Source organism: Ambystoma mexicanum, chromosome 6q (genome assembly GCF_040938575.1).
Source record: "Ambystoma mexicanum isolate Mex_15411 chromosome 6q, UKY_AmexF1_1, whole genome shotgun sequence".
Classification (NCBI taxonomy): Eukaryota; Metazoa; Chordata; class Amphibia; order Caudata; family Ambystomatidae; genus Ambystoma; species Ambystoma mexicanum.
The window spans coordinates 728,965,406-728,981,938 of NC_090937.1; the positions used below are offsets into that span (position 1 = coordinate 728,965,406).

General features: G+C 46.5%; 1 protein-coding gene across 2 annotated transcripts in view; it reads right to left on the reverse strand.

The window, feature by feature from the left end:
• The window catches only part of PRMT9 (protein arginine methyltransferase 9), a 1,177,496-nt gene that overhangs the window by 1,123,925 nt on the left and 37,038 nt on the right, over nucleotides 1-16,533 (reverse strand). The window lies entirely within an intron of this gene.

Below are 16,533 nucleotides of genomic sequence, written 5' to 3' on the forward strand. Positions count from 1 at the left end.
ATCCATTGCCATCCTCCTCATCCAGGACACCTTACCAGGAACCACGTTGGGAAAAACACCAAGGACACCGTGAAGATGCCCAAGGCCGTTAAAAAATCGTCTGAGCGGCAACGCAAGGAGAAGTTTTGCAGGGAGGAGCTCCTCATGCTAACGCAGACACTAGCAGACAATGCTCATGTCATCTTCAACAACGACATGCGTCGGGAGACCATTGTGAAGAAGAAGGCCATCTGGGAAGAGGTAGCCCACAAGGTCAGCGCGGTAGGCACCACAACCCGCACAGTCAAAGACTGCCCAAAGAGGTGGGATGACCTCCGGCTCTGTGTGCGGAACATTCTATCCGTGAACCGCAACATGGCTACGGGCACAGGAGGAGGCAGTGAATCGCCAATCAAGCTCACTGAGTGGGAGGAGACATGTGCATCAACCATCGGGGTGGAATGCATCGAGGGAGTTGGACAAATGGAGCATGGCGTGGCCGTTTCGTCCGATGGAGGTGAGTGTATGCATCAAACAATGCACAGTGAAGTGTGATGTTCCCCCCAATCATGTGTCCATTTGAATGCCCTGGCTCCAGCCACAAACAGACATGTATGCATCACCACATGCCCGTACAACACAGACCCATTCATGCATGACCCACCCAACATCCCCATTACCTGCATCCACACTAAAGAGCCCGGAATCCATAGAACGGCATGACGTATTCATTTTGCTCAAGGCAGGTCGACCCATTACTGATGGTTGTCAACATTTCTCACCCTTGCAGGATCACACACTGACACTGAGGAGGCACGCACTTCCATACCTGCTCCCACATCCAGCAAAAAAGCAAGGAGGGATGCCACAGGGGACACCGCCACATCCACAAGGGCAGCCAGGACGAGTGTCCATGACCACAAGGACAAAAGCAGCCGGAACACCAGTTGCACGCATCCACAGGCCATGGCTGCTCCCGTCGTGGCACCCACGGAAGTGTGTCTCCCAGCAGGTGAGGGCAGCATCGAGGGAATGCACTCTGCTGCCACCAGCTGAACGGGTGAAGCAGCAGCCACGGCCCCACCTTCAGATGAGGAGGACACACCTGCCATTGATGCTGATAGCCAGAGCCCCAGACCAACAAGCCCCTTACTGGCAAGCCCGAGGTACTCCTCAGGTCCGGGTAGTCATGGAGATTCACCCACCCCTGAAGGGATATGGAGCCCCCAGATATCCTCTCCTGATGCAAGTGCAATGGGACCAGGTGCATCAGCCATCCCACCAGCACCCACCATGCGACATGACCTCTCGACCATCTACCAGAGGCAGACCGAGATGAGTGGCCTAGTAGGTCAACATGTGGCAGAGACAGCCCGCCTGAGGGAGGACATTGCTACACTTGCACAGCAGACAAGGGAGGGCATGGAGGCATGCACCAGCCGAATCTGCAGTGAAATGGCCCAACTGTGGCAGGCCATGAACCGCATAGCAGACGCTATTGAGCGTCGGTGCCCACTCCCGGCCCAGGAAGAACCAGGCCCCTCCTCGTCTGGGAGTTCACGCCAGACTAGTCCCCTGCGCCGGTCTATGCGGAACCTGCGGCGCACGGCTTCACAGCCACCAGATGACGATGCAGGCACTGGCAAATAGGGCCACCAGGATTCGTGTGCCACATGTGGCAATGGACACATTCACGTCATGAGACTCACATGGGAGTGTTGAGGGGGGAGGGGGGTAAGGGTGTGTTTCGGTGTGTTGAGGGGGGAGGGGGGTAAGGGTGTATTTGGGTGTGTTGAGGGGGAGGGGGGTAAGGGTGTATTTTGGGAGTTTGGGTTATGCACTTTAGTACCACAATATGTTCAATATACACTGTTCAGAGTTTGAAACCCAAGCGTGGTCTCCATTATTGTGTATGTGTCATTCATTGTGGACAGGGTCCTTTGTGGGCCTCGAAACATGCACCAGGGCAACAATTCCCATCTACGTCCATGCTATTTCACCTTGGTGCATGATGAGATTACAGAATCAGATGCTGATGCACATCGTGTGCCTCCTTGGCACTGTCTGTTTCATGTCCTGCTGGGGCATTCCACCCGCACTCATCCCCAGCCACATCATACTCCTCTGGTGGTTGCATGTCAATTTCAAGTGGCATAGGCACATTCCATCATATGCACATTTTGTGATGCTCTACACATGCCCTGGTTGTCTTTGCCACTTTGACACGGCCGTACAGGAGTGCCACACCCAGGCCGCTTAGGCAGCGGAGCACTGTCATTGGAAGGATGTACTATATTGTTGTCCTCTTCCTGATGGTTCTGTGGGTTCCGTACAGGGGTTAGGAGCCACCTCCTCAGTGGATGGCTGTCTTCGCCTGTATGGTGTGGGTAATGGGTGCCTGTTACGGCTCGCCTCTGGTGCTGGCTGTTGTTGTAGGTGCTGCACTGCTATCATGTAGTCAAGGCTGTCATGTCATGCTGCTGCTATTGGGACCATCTTGGTGTGGGAAGGGGTGTGGGTAGGGGTGTGGTGTGCTCTTTTGTGCTGCCTGTCCCCATAGCATGCACCTGTGCTGATTGTGTCCACCTGTAGTTGATGGGTACACTGCTCAGGTCTCTTAACGGGTGCTTTTCGATGCCGTTATTAGCGCCATGCCGGTAAGAGTTTTTTGGGTGTTTTACATGCCGCTAATACCATGTCCGCATGGCTTGTGATGGCCTAGTATTAGCGCCATGGCGCTAATTCCGGCATGTGGGTCGCGCGCCCGCGGCCTTGCCGCTATTAGTGGCACCGTAATTAACGGGTGCGCAGATAGCGGTGGGTCCGGGTCGTGATTTGCTTAGGGAATTAACGGTACCTGTAAATCGTTACCGGTAACGGTATTCCATTACCGCACAACGTGTAATGAGGCCCTTTGTATCCTAAATCCATCAACTCCTTACTTGCTTCTAAGATTGCACTAACACCCAACCTTGATTTGACACCAATTTCAACAATGTCTGTACATTGGGCATGTGGAAATCAAATGTAATCCAAGTCGACCGTGGATAGATAATACAGATAAGGTTTAAATATTGATAAGATCGTACTCTTATTAATTGGCTTCCATTTTGTTCTTGACTTCTACCAAACGTTACATACACAGACAGCTTGGGCGCAGATCTCTGTTGGACAGCACATGGCCTTCTTTCTTGTTCTATGGGATATTGGCCAGTCTGATTGGAGGAGCAATTACAGTGAACAAGACCTTGCTTTGAGGGTATCATTGCACCTTGGGAGGTAACAATAGCCTCAATATTATCTTGTTTAAGAGAAGTTGTGATGATTAAACAACCCTCCTGTTGTCCAGTTCCACAGTGTTTATCTTTACCCTTCTCCGATTGAGAATTTTTACCAACAGGAATATTTTTCAGATGATTCCTTTGAAACTTGCTGCCGATTTTCAGAAGTTATTAACTCAACCTTAGAGGCTTTAATCCAAATTTTCCCTCTTAGGAAGATTGGTGCAATCTTTCTTGGTTCACACTGTATTTCTGTTTGGACACCCACAGTTATTGCACCAATCTCTGGTTCCTGTGCCATCTTTTTGGGACTTGTTTGCTTGTTTGCTTTTTTCCCCCCTTTTGTCTGAATTATCTAAGACTCCACCCCCTTCACTTCCATCAACCTTCAGGTTTGAGCCTTTTTCGGTAGAATGAGCCGATTTTATTTTTCGAATGAAATGTGTAGCATCAGACTTTCTGGTCTTGTTGAGGTTTTGTTCCACCCCCACCCCACCAGAAGCTCACCATCTCACCCAACAATTGCTTCTGCTTTTTTTCCACTTTTTCTTCGTTTTCCCGTTTGGTTTGGGGATTTTCACCGAATCGTGTTCACTAGATGACATCGAACATGCGTTTAAATTCCTTTTATAGCCTTCTTCTGTGATCTGTGCCAAACGCACAAATTCCTCTATTGTTGACACTGACAACGGTGTGGAGTCCAAATGATTTGCAGAAGATTCCAGGAGTACTTTATCAATACCTTGTGTACACCTGGTATGATGTGAACATTGACCTCCCAGGTTTATATCCCTGAGTATCTCACTCAGTGAGTTCAGTTCAACATTCACTCCCTCCCAGTGCCCCTGCAAGGAAGTAAGCTTTTCCAATTGTTGTCTGTTATCAATTGTGATCTGTGTCAAGGCCTCCCCAATTGCTGAATTTATTGCAGAATTTAGACTCACCAACGTACTTTCATCCTCATCCATACCTTTAGTCAATTATAGCAAAATTCCTGTGTGTTGTTGTACTTCGCCTCTTAGTGACTTAAAGACCCTTAGCTGAGAGGTCAATACACAATTCAGTGCAGATAGTATCAGTAGATTCAGCAATTACACTAGACCCCTGTGTAGCCTTAATGCGATTAGTTTGATGATTTCACCCATACTTTATTTGAATTTTGATTCCCCTTTGTTACCCGTCTAAAGCCTGGAATGGCATTTAGTTCAAACGAAGAGTCCAATGCAGTGTGGGAGTCCATGCTACCTTCCCTCTCTTTGTCCCAATGTCTTAGGGCCAGGTCGATTTACGGTGTTTGAATTATTATCCTGCTTCCAGACTAGGCAACACTCACCAATTTCAACCTGTAAAACATCATTCAAGCTACGAGTCCTTCTTATCAGAAGAACTCGGATATGGTATTTTTTTTTAAAGTAGTGGCGGTGACAGTATATTCAATGTTTGTTGTTAAAGCATCAGTCAGGGATAAATAGTAAGGTTTTGAAACTGTTGTTGCTGCCATTCTGTAACCATCATTTCCTTAATCCCCGACACTGGGAATTTGATTATCCGCAACAAAGCTACTTTCAGATGGGTTGAATCTGTAACAATCCAAAAGCAGAGATTTGAATATGGATTTTGGCAAATTTACTGATTTTGTATCTGCCCCAATAGTGTCACCCAGTTCTGGGGCCCTTAGGTCATCCCCTACGGCCCCAGCCATCTTTAGAAGTCACCCGATAGCCCACACAAAGTGTGATTCTCAAATTGCCATAGAAAAAACAAATGCGAACAACCCCACAGACCCAGCTAACGTCAGAGCAAAGATCGAAACAGGGGGCTGGATGTATTTGGATAAGCAACTCAAAGGCTAAAGTCGCCCGCAGTCACTGCTTCTGTTAATAACAGAGGGTAACAGATTACCCAATTGAGAATACCCAGCCCAGTGTTGGGGAGAATTCTCTCTTTAGGCTGCCTTTCCTAACCTAGTGAGTCCCCCAGCAGCTTTGCTGGATTTCTGGAGTTGGTTTTTTTTCTCCTGCCAAGAGTGAGACTCTTTTTCTCCCACTCTTGGACATGTTTATGGTGTTCCTTTGACTGTTAATGTTTGGGCTATGGGGTCCTTTACTCCATAGGGTCTCATGTGTTTTTACTGTGTGTGTTACACAGCACCCTCCGTGCAGTAACAAAGGGGCGTCATAGTGACCCCCCACCATAGACTCCATACCCTGGGACTGACTACTGTCTCCCAGGGCATGTAAAGTCACCATTGGCTTTACTAGTCCCAAATTATTAACAGAAACCAGTACAAACCATCATATTGTGGACGTACTGGTCGGGGCAATTCGATTGCCCTGGGATCTGTTAGTCGAGGGGGCACGTCTCCGTCCCCCCTGATCGAGCTGGTGGCAGTGGAAACTACTTTTTATATTCGACCTATGGGATTTTCCCATTGTTCGAGGCTACCAACTTTAATTATTTAATTATTTAATTCTCATAGCATCGAACATACCGCCGGTTTATTTAATATTAATTCGCCGGTTGGTATTTTTTGCCAGGACTCGATTCAAAAATGGCGTTTGTGTGCTCTTCTGTGACTCCAACCCAAGTCGAGCCCTTTGTTCCACTTTTTGGCGGGCTTCTCCACAGAAGCCTCCAAAAGTGGTGCCACTCTGTCTGGGTACCACACGGGGTGTGGGAGGGGGTTTAGGCACCCTGGACTGAGTTACCTTGGTAACTCAAGTCGCACTCTTGTGTGATTGGCCCAAGTGGAGCATGTTTGATTGACAGCTAGGCTGAGTGAATGGGGGTATGCTGCATAAAAGCAGGGCATTGGGGACTGGAACTTCAGAAGTCGCCACAGGACCTGAGAATCCGACGAGGGAGAAGCTGAGCCGACCTACCACGACGACACCACCGGTGGAGCCCTGCGGAACCGAGACACCACTTCCCGACGACAGAGAAGATCTCCTGGCTGGAGAGGCTTCTTCCCCTGACTGGTGGGCACAACCAGTTTACCTTCTTTCTTCGCACCCCAGCCCGGTTTGTTGTCGAACTGCCCGTGCCAAGCACCCCGGCGGCCGGATAGCCACTCACCACTGAACCGCGAATCAATGGACCGATCCTTGTACCTGAGAAACTCTGCGGCTGGTTTCCTCCCCGACGAGATCCTCTCCTCCCCCGGATGAAGCACCGACTTGCATCCGCTGCCAGGAACAACTGCCCACCACTTTAAGGTACCGTGTCCGCCAGGCCTCCCTTTCTAAAGATTGCTACTAGGTAATAATAACCCCTTAACCTTCTGGACTGGGCTGGCCGCCTTGACCCTCTAACTGGTCCCTTTCTTTGGTCCAACTCCTTTTTGAACCTTTACAAGACTTTTGTGCACTGCAACCGTGTGACCTTGGACACATTTCGTTTGGATCCTCTTAAAGCGGATCTGGCCTACTGACTCTGAATTCACGGTGTTACTTTGCCTTCCTCTCTTGTGTGTTCGTGAAAAAGTGTTGGGATCTGTTTCAATTCATTCTCCGTTTTTCTCTCCCTTTTTAAAACGAGTTATTAGAGTGCCATCTACGTTAAGCGCTCACCGCCGTCTGAAAATAAGTGGGGCTTAAGACTTGTCTAATATTCTTGTAAGCGAGTGTATATCTTTTAGTGACCATGTTTTTGAATTGCTTACTATTAGTGCCTGTGTGTTTTTCTAGATGTGGTTTTAAATAAATAATTATATCTCTTTTACACCAAGCCCTGGTCAGTGTTTACTTGTTCTACTGTGTTCTCTTGACCTATTGTGAATACTCTGTATACTGCCTAACTTTTCTTGCTCAGCCACAGCTACCAAGTGAATCTGTGTGGTACAGACTGCTACCAAGTGGGTTTACTGCCAAACACCTGTAGTCTTAAATCTTTTGCAGTGGTCCCAGAGGGAACTGCACAAGTTTCTGCCTAACACCCGGGAGCTTAAAAGTCAAACAAACCAACAGAACAAGCCAGGAGTAATGTAACACAAACTGAGTTGCTCAAAGGCCCACCTGTCCAGTCGCGTCTTAGTACTGAACGGCTAGATAATGAGTGGAGAAAATGAATTTACAGATACAGTATCAATTATTCAGCCGCCGTGACTCCTGGACTCCTGCAGCGAACCACGGCAAGCCGCACTCTGCACCACGCTATCGCGCCTGAATCAGTTTTTAAAGGTGCAGAAGGAGGTCCGCCTCCAACATTGATGGCCAGTAAAGAAAGATTCCATAATCCACACCACGGCAAACCACACTCAGTTGCCGCACTTCACCCTATACACAAACCATCTGCAGACAATGAAGGGGATAACTTCCTCCTGTGGGGAAGAACGAATCAAGAGATTTTCTTATACCCCCTGTCAATACCTAGTTTAGATGATCAGAACTCAACCTAAATCTTGTTATCCGTTTAAACTCTTTTCCTTAACCTCAAGAGGATATTTACAATCTCACCCCATTTCCCCCTCCCCATTTACAACAAATACTGAGACAAGGAGGAAGCCACTAAGATCAGTAAAGATTACACATAGGAATAACATGGGGAAAGTAAGGGAAACCTACCCTAGAAAGAACCCAGGTTGTCCCAATAATAGAGTCAGGAATTCAATAGTAACTAATCACACCTGACTCCACTTGACAGGTTTGTTCAATATAAAAGGTGTGGTCATGCACACATATGTGAGCGAGCTGGGGATGCAGTCCGGACCGGCATGGCCCAGGAGCAGAGAGAAGCAGGAGCTGCGGGATAGAGGAGGATGGCATGCAAATACGCTGGCCCGGTGTGGATTAAAGGCTGCAGCGTGGTGAGGGAGCCATGCTTCCACAAAGCCGAAGAACCGTTGCCTGTATTCTGCCGGCCAGGTCCAGGAGAGTGCTTGTTCCCTTGGGGCCAGTGCCGACCCCAAGGGTGCTAGAGTGGCAGGTTGCGAGTCCCTGACCTCAACCCTGCATTTCCAGGAGGAACCGCCTCCCAACGTGACGCTGCCAAGTGAGTTTCACAGAGAATGTGTGAGAAACTCGGGAACGTGCGTTTGGATGAAAGCGGAGAGGGAAAAAGGCACGGACAGTAAAAGCGGCATGGAATTGCAATGAAAGGAAAGTGTAAAAGCTGAAAGCAAGAGCGAAGCAAAGAGTGTAAAGGCTAAAAGCAACAGCGAAACAGAAAGGCTGAAAGCATAGCTGCAAGTAAAAGTAAAGCAGAAACTAAGAAAAGCAGATCTGAGGGGAAAATAAGCAAAAGACTGATTGGAGCAGAAAGCAAGAGAAAGAAGCCCAACGGTGCGAGTGGCCCATAAAGAGAGAGGGGCACGAGAAAAGGCAAAGAAATGTGCCAGGGGCACACTAAACAGGAAAACAAAGGAGGATGCAAGATAGCACGGAAAGTATAAAGGACAAGTGCCACGGGCACAATAAGAGCAGCAGTAAACAGCACAAGTGTGCGCGGAAAGGAAAGAATAAGAAAAGGTGTGCAGGAAGCATCTGAAGGGAAAGAAAAAGGTATCAGCAAAGGTCAGAGCAAGAAAACAACGAGCGGGTCAAAAAGGGTCAGAGTGGTCACGCCTAGGAAAAGCAAAGAGCCTGGCGTTTTCGAAGGCCTATGATTCTACCACATGAAAGGATGGTGTGTGAAAAGGATTGTCAATAAGAAAAAGGTACATCCTAACCAGCAGAATGTGTGTTGTGAATTAAAGGGGCCTAAATCTGGGGAAAGGCGCCGTATGAAATCAAGAAAGAACTGTGAAATATTATGCCTTGCGTTTGAAAGATGGAAGAGGGTGACAGCTTGGAGAAAGGAACCCCGAGAGCCCTGTCAAGAAAATATCCTGAGAACAGTGTCTTTGTGTTTAAAGTTTGGAAAGGGGCTTGAGCTTGGGGAAGGGAATCTTAAGAGGACCAACCAAGTTGGAGACTTGTTAGTTTTTTTGTACTGTTGAAAAGATTGAGGCGTGGGGAAGGTAACCCTGAGAAACTTTAAAAAGGAACCTTGTTACAAATTTTCCATTATGTTTTGAAACTTGAAGAAGCTGAAGCTTGGGGAAGGGAACCTCAAGGAAAGACAATGAATATAGTTGGAATTACTACAGGGGGCCTGTGGAGACGGTCTTACGAACAGCCCTGTTGATTGAACTCATTTGTTTGACATTGACCAAACAGTCCCTGGTGAGAAGACCACCTGAAACCAACATTGGTTTCCACTTTTTGTTGAACCACCATTTGTCTTGTTTTGAAAACACTTCCTATCATATTTTGAGGGCACGCATAGGTTAAGACAGAGACAGACTTTCATTTTGGACTATTAAGACAACAACGGCCATTAGACACATCAGTTAAAGGAATTACCCCTTTAGAGCTAGGGCCAATCGGGCATTACACCAACCCAGGAACCTTAGTAAATAAAAGGTTTTCAAACAAACCCTTTTAAGTCTGTTTCTCTCTTGATACCAGGCCTGTCACATGCTACACAAAGAGCATCAGGTTACGAGTTAATTATTTCGAAACCCAAGAATCAAAATTGTTAGATGCAGAATAGTGAACCCAGCAACATTCATAGCAGAATCAGTAGGAAAGGAGGACTATGTACATGACTGCACAACGTATATTTTAAGATGAAATGCGCTCGGAGGGGGGGGGACTCGCTTTATTGATGGCTCTTCAAAAATGGTCCAAACTACTAGCAAAAAGGGATACTGGATCAGCAGTAGTAAAGCTGAACCGTGATGGTGAATTTGAAGTAGTGACAGGTGCGAGATGGCATTTGCATTGCTCAGCACAAGCTGCAGAATTACTGGCGCTTATCGCTGCACTCCAAATACATGAGGAAGTGACGGTGCACTCTGACTCCGCCTATGTGACGTTAACTGTACATGTAGATTTGTCACATTGTAAAGGAGGGGTTCCCTACATGCAGACGGCACACCAGTACAACATGCGTCCCTATGAGATAAGCTTATTGAAGCACTAAGACGCCCATTGGCTATCGCCGTCGTGAAATGTGCAGCCCACACTAAAAGAACAGACATGATTTCTCTCGGTAACAAAGCCGGAGACATAGAAGCCAAAAGGGCAGCATATTTCCCAAATATTTGATTCAGTAAAAACACATCTCAGGACCATGCACGATAGTAAAGGAGGGTTTTATTGTGTTGTCTATTGTTCAGCTAATTGAATTACAAGGATGAGCCCCACAAGACGAGAAAGATTTATGGAGAAAGCGGGGGTGTTCTTTATCCCCCACTGAGGCTATATGGAGACAAGATAGCACTGGAAAGCCAGTCCTGCCTCTAGCATTATTGACTTTGGTGCTGGAGCAGCTCAACTACCACGCGCATACGATTCAAGAGAGTCTTTCTGCCATGATTGCAGAAGATTGGTTTTCACCAAATATATTAGAACATGTGGCATAGTTTATTGTAAATTGCATCGAGTACCAGAAATTCACAGCAGGGCCCACTTTGCGGACAGTGAGAAGAGCAATCCCTAGACCCAATTGCCCTTTGCCATCATCTACATATAGATTTCGATATGCTGCAGACATGTAATGGTTATAGGTACATGTTGGTAGTATTATGTCCCTTTTCTAGATGGATTGAGGCCGGTCCATGTACGCACACCGATGCCACATGGCTTCCAAGTTCCTCGTGCGCAAGGGGTTTCCAAGATGGGGTGTATGCTAAGTCTTGCGGTCTGACAATAGACTGCATTTAGTAAATTCACTATTTGATCAGGTTACTCTTTTATTATTAGGTATAAAGCATAAATTCTCTTCTGCCTATCACCCACATACGAATGGAATTTGCAAACGTTTAAACTGACTCCTTAAAGAGAGGATCGCTCAAATGAAGATTACTTTAAAGACGCAGGGGTTACATTTCTTACCCCTTGCACCATTTGCCCTGCAAAATCAGCCTGGCTCAGATCACCACCTGACTCCTCATGAGTTGCTGACTGGACGCCGGATGAGAATAGCCCTTGCTCCTCCTACTAGGATAGAAACTGATGCCCACAGTGTAGCATTAGTTGATGAGATGCATAATTATTTGGCAACTATGACTGCTAGTGTCTCTTTTCTTTCTCAACAGATCATGAACCAGAGGCAGGGGTCAAAGAGGATTGAAGAAGACAGCCAACCAATTGACGCCGGCAATCTATTGAAGCAACCTAGTTTATATCAGGGGACCAGATGCTGGTACGAAATTTGGTGCCAGGCTCATATTATTTCCTCATGTGAACAAGGATTCAGTGAACATGGAGGCACACATAGCCCAGTCTGGAGGAACTGAGCCATACTGTCTAGCTTCCAGGGTGTGGCTGGGCTTGGGACTACTTTACCTGGGACTACTTGTTCAAGGCTATATAAACCACACCAAAGGACAGAACACGCTTCGAGTTATTCTGAACTCGTAACACGCACCGTGTCTGCTCAGCTCCAGTTACCCGGTCTTCAGCCACGCCTCAGGAACCACGGACCATCAGCACCTGTTGGAGAAAAGAAAAGGAAAGGAAAGAGAGAACAACCAGAAGAACAGCGGTTGTATCCTTACCTGAGAAGCTGTCCATCCGAAAAGGTCTTCTCTTCTGCCGTTCTCGGGTACCACCGCATCTGCAGAAAGAAGAACAAGAAATGAGAGCTAATACTCACCCGGAAGCTAAGCGGTTCACGTGATCGCCGCTCCGGAGTCACACCACAACTGCAGAATAGAAAAAGAAAAATCAGCTTAGTCACGCAAGAAAAAAGGAACCATTTCTAAATACAGGTTGGCGTCGCGCTCTCGCGCTAACACTCACCTGCAGGAATACTGCGCAGCGTCGTAGTGAGGTGTCTAATTCTTCATCTGGCACCTCCAAAACCGCACCTGCAAAGGAATAAGCACAATACTGAAAACCTTGGAAACAAAAGAACACTTGAGCAAACTGATACCAAGAATCGATTGGTACAAAGACTTACCTACAGAGTCACAGCTGTTCAGGACTCCTCTACAGGCCGCAGGATCAGTGACGCAACTAGATCCAGAGAAAAGCCTATGAACATTAACGCGCCCCTGCATTCAGACGCAGGACGGAGAATCCACCATTAAACACCTAAGGTGAGGCATAAGCACAGAGGGGAGCGCGAGGAGGTTAAGGGCGGTGGGAGTCTTGCCTGTCCAACGCAGCATGTTAACATCTCCATTCAACATTCTAGGCAAATGCCCACTCGTGAAAGAAGTAGTGAGACAGAGAAAGACACGTGCAGACGTTCCTCGCTCAGCTTCGTGAGACGCCCCTGTGGAGACCAGGTGCGCGAAACATGTACACCAGAGAAAGAAGAGGTCGCTCAACCTTCTACGGCTGAAGAGGGAGAACTATTTTTCAGCAAAATCAATAGCAGCCTGTGACGATATTCCAGCGGAGCATAAACTATTCAGAAAGACGGCAGTGATATCTACAGCCATATTCATGCCAGGAATACAGACTACAGTAAACACCAGGTTGTTACAGATTACTAGGTGAGAGCTACTACAAAACAATCAATATGACAATAAAAGGATTTAATGCAATCAAAGTGATGGCAATCAGGCTCATGACCCTCCAGAACAGGTATGTCCTGGAATTAATTACAGCAATATAAGGAGGTTTCTGTGCCAAGATCGGGCCATCTTGCTGTACATTCATTCCTGCCCATGATGGAGAAAATGGAACCCTGACAGAAGCAATAACCATGCTGACAACACTGCATATGAAGATAGAGGATGAAGTTGATGAGACAGACGAAGATGTCTGGTTCTGGTCTCGGTTTTCATGGATTCCAACTTGTCTGGTGAATGCCTTCAAACTACTTGGAGCAATACTAGTGTTACTATTGCTAGGATCTTGTCTTATAAGGATCATTAAAGGACAATGCAAGAAGATAGCAAAGAAAGCTATTGGGATGAAGACAATGATCGATGTGAATGGTGACCGTTGTGAGAAAACTGAAGGTGTCCCACCCGCTAATCCCAAAGGATCCATCATCCAGGTGGTCAGGACATGGCCATCGTTATTGGATCCAGTTCCTGGGGGTGGACCGAGCAGGAGGATCACCTGGATGAGGGGCCCTCGGGGAGTGGGACACTGAAGGGTAAGACGCGGTATCCCCTTCCCTGTAACACCTTTTCCCATCCTACCAGGTAGGATATCTAGAAGCTCAACCCCCACCCCCTTTCCCGACACAAACACTTCTCACGGACAGTTCACTGTGAGCGACAACGGACTAACACCAGAGCCATATACCTGACATGTCCCAACACCCTGGTCAGGCAATGTCAGGTAATTACTAATCATTACACACACCAGGCTCCCATGACACTTCCCCACACGGATAAAAGGCGGAGCACGAAAGCACACTCTGAGCGAGGAAAAGCACACGAGGAAGCAGCCTCGTTCCACAAAGGTGATTTAACACAAGGAGAAAGGCAGCGAGACCGGAGAGAGGTCCAAAGAGGGAAGTGCCCTTTACCTCTCGAAACCGTTACTCCCCCGCCCCCCCCCCCCCCCCCCCCCGAGTCTTGGAGAGTGAGAAGCCTAAGACCGGGAACTGACATTGATCTGTCTTACACTATGCATCAAAGGTATCCGGGGAGCCCCAGTGTTGATAACCCAGACAGGGAGGAGCGATTGCCGCTATAGTTCTATCCTTGCCTCCTGCAAGAAAGCTGCACCAGTAAAAGCAGCACAGCCGGTAGGTCGAAGAAACTGATACAAAATCAGCTTGTGTTTGAACCAAGTATACAAGCAGCAACATTGTATGAAGAAATCCACAAAGGACAGTGTTTGAAGCGCATGTGATGAGAGGCGTGAACAAGTTGAAAATTAATGTATTTTGAAAGGCAAAATAAGATAACTTGTACAGAGTAGTCCGGCGCCACGTGGGCGCTCATTTGAAGGACTGTTAGGTATCCAACTGAATGGTAACTATATTGTAAAAAGGAACTTAATATCGAAGTGGTCCTGCAATGGGTCTAAACCCCGTGCACATACGAAAGACTTGATAAATGTAGAGAACTGAAATTGGTCCGAGCCCAGCTGAGGGAGACTAATTGGAAACAAAGAAGGGATCCGAGCCCAGCTGAGGGGGGTCCAGGGAGATAAAACCAAATCATATAATTATAAGAAGAAAGGAACTTTCTATTTTTGTTTTGTGCATCAGGCCCTCCGAATCAAGAGACGTTAATAGAAAAGAGACTTGAGCACAGAAGACCCTGATGCTGGAATTGGAACCGTATCCTCGTGTCAAGAAAGCCAGAGTGTGTGCTTGGCTAGAATGAACCGCCTTGCCCCGTGCTGAAAACTTTTTTCTTTTTCATGAACATTCCCCCACACTATTTGTAAATTAGCATTAAGGATTGTCAATAGGTTTTTAGGCACTTTTATGTTGACAAGACTCCACTAGGACTGCATTTTTAATCATTTGATGGTCGTAGCTTGCTCCCATCTTAGATTTAGATAGGTGTTTTTCACACCCCTTTGAAAGTTCAATAAACACCCTTGAACTATGGTCACATGTGTCCGTCTTCGAGGAGGTGGCGGAGGACTCGACCAGAGGGGAATTTAGAGGAACAGACGTGTACATCACTGATAGACTCCCCCCGCTCACCTCTGTCATACTGGAACAACAGAAGAGCACTATGTGAGACACCAGGTACTGTTCAAATACTGCATTGAGTGTGTGAGAGACGATATGCACTCAGACAATCTTATCGAATGTACCCTCAAACTGAAATGGTAGTGGGACTTTTGAAGGAACCATCAAGCTTTAAAGAGGTGTAAAGAAAATCTGACAGCTGCAGAGTGACGTCATGGAGGAAAGACACAAGGACACACTGAAACAATATGCAAATACTTCAAGAATAAAGATGTAACTGAAGTAACAAGAGAAACATGTAATCGAATACGAAGAAATCATGTGCACCAAAGAAATAAGTGAGAAGAGACAAAGTGAATGTACATATGCAGAAACAGAAGGTAGATGAGACATATAGAAGCTTGTTGGAGAAGAAAATGTAACGCGATTAAAGCAGCCATGAGAAAAAGAAGTATGTCAGACTTGTGTTGAAACCAATCAAGCTACCTCAGAAACAGACCAGGGCTGCAGAGTCAGGAGACGCTGGAAAAACAGCTTTGTGTGAGGAATAAAGAATATTCTATTGACTTGGGATCAAGGATGCCACATCAGGGAATAATTGCAAGGTACAAAGGCAGTCAAGAGGATATTCCATGTAGGCAAGACATATTACATATTTCTCTTAGATGAAGCAAAGAAGAAAACACCTGCAAGTACCAAGTACTGGCCAGTCAAGGATGCAGAAAGCTTATGTGAGGTAGAGCAGCCAGGTCTCCAGAGGCCAAGAGGAGTAAAGACAGCTAGACTAATTGAATTAAATAGCACTAAATAAAAGGTTGAAATTGACAAAATAGTGGTCTCCTCGCACGTGATTCAGAAGTCGAAAACAGGGGCTATTCATTAATCCCCAAATGGTGTACCTACACTTTCTTGAAAGTCCCAGAACAGAGAACAGGCTGTAAGGTCAACTACAAAGAAGAAGCCTTTGCTTGGGGCCTGACGGATGAGAGATGGACTAATTGGGCAAGTGGGTAGCAGTCTGATGTTGTTCCCTGCATCCGAGTTTCGGTTTGCTTACATGCTGCCAAACGAACCAACAGTCCAAGGTTGGGAGAGGGTGCCAACCAATCACAGGGATCTCTGTAGCAACATGCTATACAATGTTGTACAGGCCAATACTCTGCTGTTATTCTGCTATAATCTGTATTATACATATTTATAGGTCGTTCAAACCATGCCTTCCAGATAAGTGGCATCCAGAAACATGACAAATACTCATATGATATATAGGTACGTATGTTTCCTTAACCAATCCCTCCATTCAATAGGTTTTTAAGTTTGCAACATAGAAGGACGTCATAGCTGACGCACATTGAGGTATAAAGCCTTTGTATAATTGAAACTTAGTGCGAGTGCGTGAACTGCAATTTGTTGTTCGCCAGATTGCCCTACTTTATTGAGCTGATAATAAAGTAGTACTTCGCTATATTCTTTGAGTCGGTCCGGTTATTTGGGTCTGAGATCATTTTTTTATTTAAAAAAATATATATATAAATATTGATTTTTTGTCATAACAGAAAACAATAACAAATCCATAAAATAAAGTACATTTTTATCATACAATATCTGTTCCCAATAATACTTCCCCAAGTGCCCAACCTCCCCACCTCCCCCAAACCTGCTTATGCATAGT